This window comes from Malania oleifera, chromosome 13 (assembly GCF_029873635.1).
Source record: "Malania oleifera isolate guangnan ecotype guangnan chromosome 13, ASM2987363v1, whole genome shotgun sequence".
In the NCBI taxonomy this organism is placed as follows: Eukaryota; Viridiplantae; Streptophyta; class Magnoliopsida; order Santalales; family Ximeniaceae; genus Malania; species Malania oleifera.
Window position 1 is genome coordinate 1,924,700 of NC_080429.1, and position 10,948 is coordinate 1,935,647.

Below are 10,948 nucleotides of genomic sequence, written 5' to 3' on the forward strand. Positions count from 1 at the left end.
AGGTCCAGGAGCTCCGATTCTTTGCCAGATTTAATGGCGGGATGGTATGGGTAGATCGCCGGATGGTGTAGGTATGGGGAGCTCCGGCTTCTGCCGGAATCAATGGGCTGAAATTCCGATGAGATTGCAGAGCTGTGGCCTGTGGCCGTGCGGGTGTTGCGGTGCGGCGTGCTGGGAGGCTGAGCAGTGGAGTTTTTTTTTTTTTTTTTTAATATTAAAATATTTAATAAAGGTTCGATGATTCCTAAAACTCAGATGGTCCGGTGAGTAAAAGAGCAAGTAAAAGAGCTGCCCGCAACTCGATGGATCATTTAGTCAAAACTGGTTGGATCATCTAGTGAGTTTTGAATTTTTTTTATTATTTTTTTTAAATTGTTACATGAAGTAGCAAGTTTTGCATGCTTGCCCAAACTTTCTCTCCTCCAACTTTTTTTTTTCTTCTTCACATGCAATCACCATGTTCTCATCACCAACCCTCTTAGCCTTCGCCCTCGTGCTCTCTCCCTCCCCTCTTCCTGGTCGGCCCCATGTTCCTCCCTCCCAAACATCTTCAAATCTCCCCCTTTAACTAGCTCGACGACCTCGCCCTTTTCAGCTGAGCCACCGTCGCAGGCTAGCTATGACAACGTTAATGGAGCTCGTTCCGTCGGAGAACATTTTGGGTGCATGTCGAGTCCCATTTACGACAACAATGCTGGCTAGCCAAGTAGGGGAGGACCACCATTTGAGACGCCGAACAAGTCTCCTTCTCGCTTTGAGGTGGGGGGTTCTTCCATCGAGGACAAGAGTGGGCAGAGGTCCTCGACCAGTCCCTCGTCGGAGCTGATTACAATGCCTCCATTAACTCCGATGAAGAAGCTCTTGGTAGATGGTTGTTCAGTGTCATTAAAGGACGCTCGATCGCTAGACACTTCGGGGAGTGACTCAAACAGTAACAATGGGCTTTCCTTGTCTTCTTCGAGGACGCCATGCACTCCTAAAAACACAATTTTTTCCCCTTTGTTGTTGACTCCACCCTTCACAGTTCACATGCATCCTCCCAAGCCTCAATCTCAAAATGAAGCATTAGGAAATCTAACAAGTAACTTTTCAAAAATACCCACAAAAACGCAATAGTTAAAAAAAAAAAAAAAAAACTATTATAGTACTCTACAATGCAGAGAGAGAGAGAGAGAGTGTGTCACGCCCCAAACCTAAAAATGGGCCCCAGGGTGTGATTTAGTAACCTAACATGTCCCTGTATCATACAACCATCCATGATACTACACAATATTAGGGTTCGACCTTGTAGGATTCACGTATACCCTATCCACAATCACATACACTATATACGCAGTGAAATAATTCAACCTATTACCTCATATTACCATACCAGAATCTATACAAAATTATATTCTAATTCCCAAAATACATAACATACTAGGTGTCTATAAAACCTAAAATGACAACCCGACCAAAGAACAGTACTTACACAAGTACTTCTACAAAGCTAACCAATGTTAAGATGTGTGTGGCTCGTATGTGTGTCGGCAGCTGCACCCAGCTGAAATCGTTGAAGCTGGAAATGGACGGCCACCAACAATCTGCCTACCAGCTGACTTTGCAGCAGCCTTTGTTTGATTTCTTCCCCCTCCCATGTGTATATATATGTAATGTATGTGTGTATGGTTAATTGCAGCTATGTGTGGTGAATTGCAGCAGTGTGTGGTGAGTTGCAGTTGAGTGCAGCAAAGTTGCAGTGTGCGCGCGCATGCAGAGAGTTGCATTGTGAGAGTTCGGATAGCTGTGTTGCAGAGAGTGTGTAGTGTTGTGTTGTGAGGCAGAGTGAAGGGAGAGTGAGAGAGGAGTTGAGGGTAGTAGCCTCCTCCTTCTCCTTGTATAATTCTTACGGTGATTTTAGTAGATTTATGCTCTCTCGTAGACGTAGGTCATAGTGGACCGAACCACGTAAATCTTGTCTCACATTTGTGTTACGTAAGTTTTGCCTGTGCGATTGCTGTTCGTCGATCATTTTCCCAACAAATGGTATTAAAGTGAGGTTGGGGCAAAATCATTGGATCAAAGCAAAATTACTAGATTTGAACCTCTGCCTAGTAACTAAAAACTCGATTTTGAGACCACCACAACATTCGTCTCGTCGAAACGAAGACAAAGGTGGTAACCGGAGCTCAAACGGAGCTCGGATGAAGGCGTATGCGCTCACACGCGCCACCGACGAAAAGACCGCATCACCATGCGCACACGCGCTCTGGCAATTGATTAGGAAGTAGCGTCACGCGCACCTACGCGCCGACGAACTTCCGGTGCACGTTCGGAGGTAGAAGACGCTGACGTCAACGACCACGTAAGCGTTGAGTTAGCGCCGCGTCAGTAGGTGTTAGGCCAAGTCAGCACACCACGTTAGCGCTGAGCTAATTGCATAGTCAGAAGCCACGTCAGTGGGGGGCCCCAGTGCCACGTCAGCAAGTGGGCCTCAGACGAGGTGGCCCCCGGTGCCATGTCAGCAAGTGGACCACACAGGATGTGGGTCCCAGGTCAGCATGTGGGGACTGGGGACCACGTGCCACGTCAGCAGATGGCGTCAGTAACGACGTTGGTGGCTGTTAACGCCGTTAGGAATATTCCGTTAAAGTTAAAGAATTATTGACTTTTGTTGACCAGTTTGACTAGAAGTTTGACCGGTCTTTTCGGAGCCATTTTAGGTCAGTTTTTCGAGTGGTTTGAGTCAATTCTAAGATTTTCGGCCGTTTCGGAGCCATTGGTGATGTCCGTTTATTGAGATTCGAAGCAGAATGACAGGTATTGACACGTCGAAGTTTGAGGTGGAGAAATTCGATGGCCGAACCACTTCAGTTTATGGCAGAGTTTCACGAGTTAAGCTTGTTCAAGGCATTATGCTTGCCTGTGACCGGTTATCTCGTGTGCTTGGGATGAGTTTCTATCATGTAAATACTAGTGTAGGGTTATTTTCTACTAGTAGAGTCTTTGTAAGTCAAATAAGGCAGTATGACTCCTCGGTCACTTTGATGTTTCCTAGTGCCAAGATGATAATTGCATAAAAACCTCTTCAGGGGAGGGTGAGTGTTCATCAATTATTGTAAAACTCACTAGCAATTGTCAACGTGTTTAGCCTACTTGCCTCCCTCGCTAAGTACACCATGTCAACGGAGGATTTGTTAATGAATTACGTTTGCTTCAATGTTTACTGCTTGCTTACCATGACTTTCATGAATTGATTACTGTTTCCGCTGCTATCTAAATGAATGTTAATGAAAGTGCTTTGTGGATGAATGTTGGTAAACGATAGGCTGACTAGTTAAACAAAAGTACTTTAGCTAGAGTCGCACGACCCTTCATAAGGGTGTGAAAATAGTCGGACCGTGACATTTGGTATCAGACCCAAGTCGGTGACACTTGTTGAGAGCCCAAGGTTGAGTTGTTATATGAATTCGATTGCCTTCTTTGTTGAATTTGGGAAGCTTTGGTAAGTGACCATGGCACCAAACAATGCTGAAAGAATTAGTGCACTGGAAGCATAGGTTGAAGAGACAACCAACAATATGGCCAACGAGATGGCCCAATTGAGGGGACTTGTTGATGAAGTGATGGGATCACAACAGCATCAAGCAAGTTTGACAAGTGAAATGTCAGAGGACTTTCACCACACTATGGAAATTTTGCAGGCCCGAATGGCAAATCTGGATGCAAAGATGAATGTGATGGTTCTTGCTATGGGGAACTTCAACACTCTGGAAGTTAGCAAGACTAAGGTGCCAGAACCCAGGACGTATAGGGGTGCCCGAGATGCCAAGGAGTTAGAGAACTTCTTGTTTGATGTGGAGGAGTACCTTCGCGTTGTGAGGAAGGCCTCAGAACAGACAAAGGTGGATACTGCAACCATGTACTTGGTTGGTGATGCCAAACTGTGGTGGCGTACCAAGTATAGAGAAATTGAAAATGGAAGCTGTGTAATTGATAGTTGGGCAGACTTGAAGAGTGAGCTCAAGGCCCAATTCTTTCCTGAGAATGTTGAGTATAATGCAAGGAGAAAATTGAGAGATCTCAAGCATACGGGGTCGATCAACGAATATGTGAAACAATTTTCAACTTTGATGTTGGATATTCGGGATATGTCGGAGAATGACAAGTTGTTCTATTTTCTAGAGGAGATGAAACTGTGGGCAAGAATTGAACTTCATAGGAAAAGGGTTCAAGACTTGTCAACTACACAAGCGGCTGTAGAACACTTGACTGACTACGCTGGTGATGATATCGTTTTGTCCAAACGGTTTGACGGAGAGGGAAACAATGGAAAGTCTTTCAAAAATGGCAAACCCAAGAGTGGGGGTGCGAATTCTAAATCATCAACCTCAAAGGAAGCTTCGTCGTCTCAAGGGTTCAACACACCCAATGGAAAAGGAAAGAGTAAAATTTCATGCTCCTTGTGTAGTGGACCTCATAGAGTTTTTGAGTGCCCTCACAAAGCATCACTTAATGCTTTACAGGCTTAAATTGCGGAGCATGCAGTGGAAGACGATGAGGAAGAGGATGATGCCTCGAGGGTGGGTTCAGTGCGGCTGGTGAGCGCATTGGAAAAGCAAGAAAAACACCAAAAGTTACACGAGCAAAAGGGTTAATGTTTGTGGACTTGAGGATAAATGGGAAGAGTACTCGCGCTATGGTGGATACGGGGGCTACTCATAATTTTGTTTCGCAGTTGGAAGCATGGAGACTCAACTTATCCTTAGAGAAAGATACTGGACGCATGAAAGTAGTTAACTTTGTAGCCCAGTCTACTCTGGGAGTAGCCAAGCAAGTGATTATAAAGCTTAGACGGTGGGAAGGTCATGCAAATTTCATAGCGATGTCATTGGATGACTTTCTAGTCATTCTAGGAATGGAGTTCCTAAGGGGGACGAGGGCAGTGCTGATGCCTTTGGCTGGTTCCCTGTGTCTGATGGGAGATCACTCGTGCATGGTGCAAGTTATTGCAACAAAAGGAGACGACGGGAAGTCCCTTTCAGCCATACAACTTAATGAGGGATTGGGTCAGGGTGAGCAGACACGTCTAGCCACGGTGGTGGTAGACAAAGAAGTAGGCCAAGAGCTGGAGCCTACGACCATCCAAGCGGTGTTGGATGAGTATAAGGAGGTGTTGCCGGATGAGCGGCCTCACAATTTGCCTTCACGATGGACTGTGGAGGATGTGATCGAGTTGTTATCAGGAGTGAAACCACCTGCAAAAGGGCTATGTCGGATTGTGCCTCGAGAGATAGTAGAGTTGGGGAAGCAGCTTGATGAATTGGAAGCGGGATGTGTTCACCCTTCCAAAACACCGTTGGGAGCATCGGTGTTGTTTTAGAGGAAATATGAAGAGCATCTACGGAAGGTGTTCGACAGGCTAAGGGTGTAACGACTCGAATTTAGAATGAAATTTAACTAATAAAGAAAGGGAAATGGAAACCGAAAACAGAAGGAGGTCATTGACTTCGTTGACGACATTGAGCTTTGGGAGGGAAAACGAAAAAAGGGATCAGCAGGACTTCGTCGACGAACTCAGGGATTCGTCGACGAGAAAATACCGAGAGGGATTCTGAGGTAGCCTGAATTTTGTCGACGAATACAGGGTCTCGTTGATGAAATTTGTGAAGGACTCGTTGACGAAGAATGGCTCGTCGACGAAATCCCCTATTTTATATATACGAAAATCTTGATTTTTAAAGCTTCTTTAAGAAGCTAACTCTCTCTCTCTCTTCGTTTTTGAGTTATTTTTACGCCGAAATGACGATCCGAAGTCACCACGAGCTCCTGGCGGAGTTCTCTCTGAATTTGCTGGAGCGGATCATCGGTGAAAGTAAGGAGGAAACCATCCCAAATCTAAGGTAAGACTTTATACTCAATTTTTGGATTTGTAACAGTTGAGAGAAGTGTTGTACGAGTTAAAATATTAAAGTTTAATACTGGAAGTTTCCGTTTCTAGGGGTATTGATTGGGAACGTTGGGAATCATCTCTAAGTTGAGGTAAGTCTTTTAAGCTTAATTTGACTTAGTGATAGTTATAGAAAATGTTGTACGTATGAAAATACTGAACTTTAGTTCTAGTGGATTTCATTTGCAGGGTATTGAGTCGAAAACCCTATGGGTACAGGGAAGAGTTTCTTAGGGGCTTTGCAGGAATCAAGTAAGGGGATAAACTACGCTAGTTTCTATCCTTGAGAAAATGCTTATATATATAATTTGATTTATGGAAAATGTATAAGTTTATATATATGTTCTATATTTGCAAAATACTGTGAAAATGATCGTATATTGAATATTTGAAAAATCTGTTGTGTGGCATGAGTAAAATGTTGGGAAATACTATTTTCTGAAAATGTGGATGGTATGGATTTTTATGATGGAAAAATCGGCGTATGAACCAAGATATTTTATATATATATGATTTGCCGGCATATGAGCCTTGCTATGTGGATATGTTTGCCGGCGTATGAGCTATGCTATGTGGATGAGATTTGCCAATGTACGGGTTGTGCTATGTGATTTGCCGGCGTATAGGCCGAGTTATGTGATTTGCCAGCGTACGGGCTGTGCTATGTGATTTGTCGGTGTACGAGTCGAGCTATGTGATTTACCAGCGTACGGGCTGTGCTATGTGATTTGCCGGCGTTCGGGCCATGCTATGATAAATTGTGTAATACCGGCGTACGGACCGATGATTTTCATGATACACGTATATATGTGAAATGATATGATTGATGTGAAAATAAATGATATGAGATATCTATGTATCACAGTTTTAATATATATTATATGATATCAGAACCTGGTTGGCTTGATTTAGGCTAATCTTGCACGGTACCGTTGAAGTTTTGTTCTACTGTTTGGAAGCAGGACTTCCGTGGTAGTTTCTGTGCTTTTCCTGGGGTGACGATTTTAGGAAAACCATAATAAGCTATTGTCGAGTTGTGTTACTAGAATGTAGGACTAGAAATTAGAAATGAGGTGTTAAGATAGGTGGTGAGGATAGGTAGGTAAAGTAGCAGGATAGGATTTCTGAGTTGTGTCTATTGTTTGCAGGATGGATCCGGAAGGAAATAGTGCCCATGTGAGTGGCAGCGATGGAGCAGGACCATCAGGTACAGCTGGGACCGACTCTGATGCGGTATTACGTAGCGTGGCTCAGTATGTTATGGCTGAGATCGCTAGGAGTTCAAGGGAGCAGAGTGGTCCATATATAGGCCATGAGTACACCATAGAGAAGTTTACGAAGATGAATCCTCCAGCGTTCTCGGGTGGAGTTGATCCTGCAGCCGCTGAGAATTGGATGCAGGAGACCGAGAAGGTCTTGGTCGTGTTGCAGTGTACAGAAGAGCAGAAGGTCCTCTTTGCCACCTATAGATTGACAGGAGATGCTGAGAGGTGGTGGACTGCAGTGAGACTATTGGAGCAGCAAAGGGTGACTCCAATAGCCATAACATGAGACCGATTTAAAATCTATTTTTTGATAGGTATTTTCCGGCTACTGTCAGGGAGGCTAAGGTAAAAGAGTTCTTGAGTCTGAAACAGGGACAACTATCGGTCTAGTAGTATGCAGCACGTTTCATCGAGCTCTTTTACTTTGCTCCATACATTGTGTCTGATGAGGTGAAGAAGTCGAGACAGTTTGAGAGAGGCTTGAGACGGAGTATATTTAGGCAGGTGGTGGTGCTGCGGATCCAGAACTTTGCTGAGTTAGTTGACAGGGCGGCCTTGACAGAGATTGGTGAGTGTCTCGATGCGGATGAGCAGGGACAGAGAAAGATATCTGCATCTACGAGCTACTAAATACTGTAGTGAAGGAGTTGCGTTCCTTTCTTGGTCTTACTAAATACTGCAGGAAGTTCGTTGATGGGTATTCGCGGAGAATGACTCCAATGACAGGACTACTGGGAAGGTATTATTGGCTGCACATGTGGGATAATGTGGTTGGTTATACCAAAACTTGTCTCACTTGCCAACAAGACAAGGGGTAGCGGAAGAAGTATGGTACTTTCATGGCTGCACCAAAGTACTGTTCGGTAGAGGAGACGACACAATTGTTTCTTGTGACTATTGTGAAACATTGGGGTGTTCCCCAAGTTATTATTTGTGACCAAGATTTAATGTTCACTGACAACTTCTTGACAGGGTTTTTCAGGATATTCAGGTCACATCTTGACATCTCTTCAAGTTATCACCGACAGATAAACAAACAGACGAAGATATTTAGAGAGCTACTAGATGAATACTTGTGTCATTGTGTTAACAACAACCAGAAGAATGACGTGCAACTACTTGATGTGGCTTCGTTTTGTGGCAATGCCCAAAGGCGCTCAACAACTAACAAGAGCCCTTTTGAGCTTGTTACAGGCCAGTTACCATTGTTACCTCACACAGTGGGTGAGTTGTATAGATGAAAGAGTCCCAGGGCGTACATCTTCACCAGTGAAGGGAGACAAAATGCAGAGTTTGCCCAAGCCTATCCGGAGAAGGCTTTTGAGCAGATGAAGAAGTAGGTAGATAAAGGGAGAAGACTGCAGTTTCATGTCAACTGCCTTAAGCTGTTCAACGCCAACACCAATGACTTGAGCCGAAGTCAGTTCAACAGAGTAGAATTGAAGATAGTGCAACATGATAGACATGATGTTGAAGAGATCCTTGCTGACAGAAAGTTCATATCCTCAAGGAAGAAGCGGCAGAAGTTCCTAGTGAAGTGGAAAACCTTGATGACAAAGAAATCAACTGAATTTCTATGGAAGATGTTCAACCGCTCGTGGACAAATTTGAAGTGTACCTACCGCCAAAAGTCTACGAGGACGTCGACCGCATAAGTACTGGGAGAGAATGTCACTAGTTAAGCTTGTTCAGGGCATTATGCTTGCCTGTGACCGCTTATCTCGTGTGTTTGGGATGAATTTCTATCATGTAAATACTAGTTTAGGGTTATTTTTTGCTAGTAGAGTCTTTGTAAGCCAAATAAGACAGTATGACTTCTCGGTCACTTTGATGTTTCCTAATGCCAGGATGATATAATTACATAAAACCTCTTTAGGGGAGAGTGAGTGTTCATCAATCATTGTAAAACTCACTAGCAATTGTCAACGTGTTTAGCCTACTTGCCTCCCTCGCTAAGTACACCATGTCAATGGAGGATTTGTTAATGAATTACGTTTGCTTCTATGTTTACTGCTTGCTTACCACGACTTTCATGAATTGATTACTGTTTCCGTTGCTATTTGAATGAATGTTAATGAAAGTGTTTCGTGGATGAATGTTGGTAAACGATAAACTGGCTAGTTAAACAAGAGTGCTTTAGCTAGCGCCGCACGACCCTTCACAAGGGTGTGAAAATAGTTGGACCGTGACACAGAGCACGGTGAAGGACATTTTGGTTCATTAAGGCTTGATCAAGCCGTTGATCAGGAAGAAGTCAAATGATTTCAAAGATGATGATTTGACCGAATTAGAGATGAAGACGGTCAACACAATCCGATTGTGTCTGGCAAATGAAGTTAAGTATTCGGTGTTAGACGAAACCTCATCAATGGAGCTCTGAAAGAAATTGGAGTAAAGGTATATGGCGAAGTCCCTTACCAATAAATTGTTTCTGAAGAAGAAATTGTATCAACTTCGAATAAACGAGGGAAGCAGCCTTTTTGATCACATAAATGATTATATCAAGATTTTGATCCAGTTGTTGAACCTTGGCGTAAAGATTGATGAATAAGATAAGACAATTCTACTTTGTCGTCTCTACCAGCTTCATTTGATGGTCTGGTAACTGCATTGCTCGTGGGGAAGGAAACCTTGAAGTTGGATGATGTGATGGCATCACTTCAAGATTATGTAATGTTAAGAAAGCCAATTGTGACGTCTCGTGAGCAAGCTTTGGTAACTAACAGTGAGAGACAAGGAAGAAGCAAAGATCGAAAGCTCAGAGGTAAGCAATGGCGTTCAAAATCAAGAGGACGAGATACGAGCGAAGTCGTATGTTACTGGTGTGATAAAAAGGGGCACTCTTCAAGGGGACTATGAAGATAGAAAACGATACGAAGAAGAAAAAAAGACATGGGACGGTGTCAATGTATAGGAGCATGTCTCATGGCATGGTAATGACGAGGTCCTTGTAACGGCGAGCAACTCACATCAACAAATCAGTCAAAGGAATGTGCAGTGTCGATACTGCAAGAAACACGGCCATATGAAAAGAGAGTGCCGGAAATTGATGAGGAAAAATATGAATGCTCATGGCAGTCCAAACGATAATGGATGGGTTTTGGACACTGAGAGTTCAGTTCATGTCTGTTTTAAGAAAGAATTTTTTCATTCTTTCAAAAAAAATTGGCTGTACAGTATCACTCGGTGATGGGTCTTCGTGCGATGTCAGAGGGATAAGATTTGTGAAGCTGAAGACGCCTGTTGGAGCGGTCCGTATTTTGGATGACGTTAACTTCGTTCCAAGGATGCGAAGAAATTTGATCTCCTTAGTCGGTTGGATTCTAAGGGCTTTCAAATCTCTGTCGCAGGTGGAGTTATAGAGGTGACACGACGCGAATCAATGATATTCACTGGGAAGGAGTCTCGTGGGCTATATCAGTTAATGGGAACCACAGTAGTTGGTGGTTTGACCTCGGATGATGATAGCGGCACGTCGTCAGAAACGAACAGACGAGTTCGGTTTGCTGATGAAGAAGGCGGTACTCTTTGCATGGTTCAGATGTTTGAACCAAGCTATGAAGACTTGCATTGATCGAGTTCGTGTCAAGGTGAAGTTGTGGACTTGAGAGTTGATACTCGCAAAGGTGGAGATTGTTATGATGTGTGTGGCTTGTGTGTGTGTCGGCAGCCACACCCAGCTGAAATCGTTGAAGTTGGAAATGGACGACCACCAACAATCTGCCTACCAGTTGACTTTGCAGCAGCCTTTGTT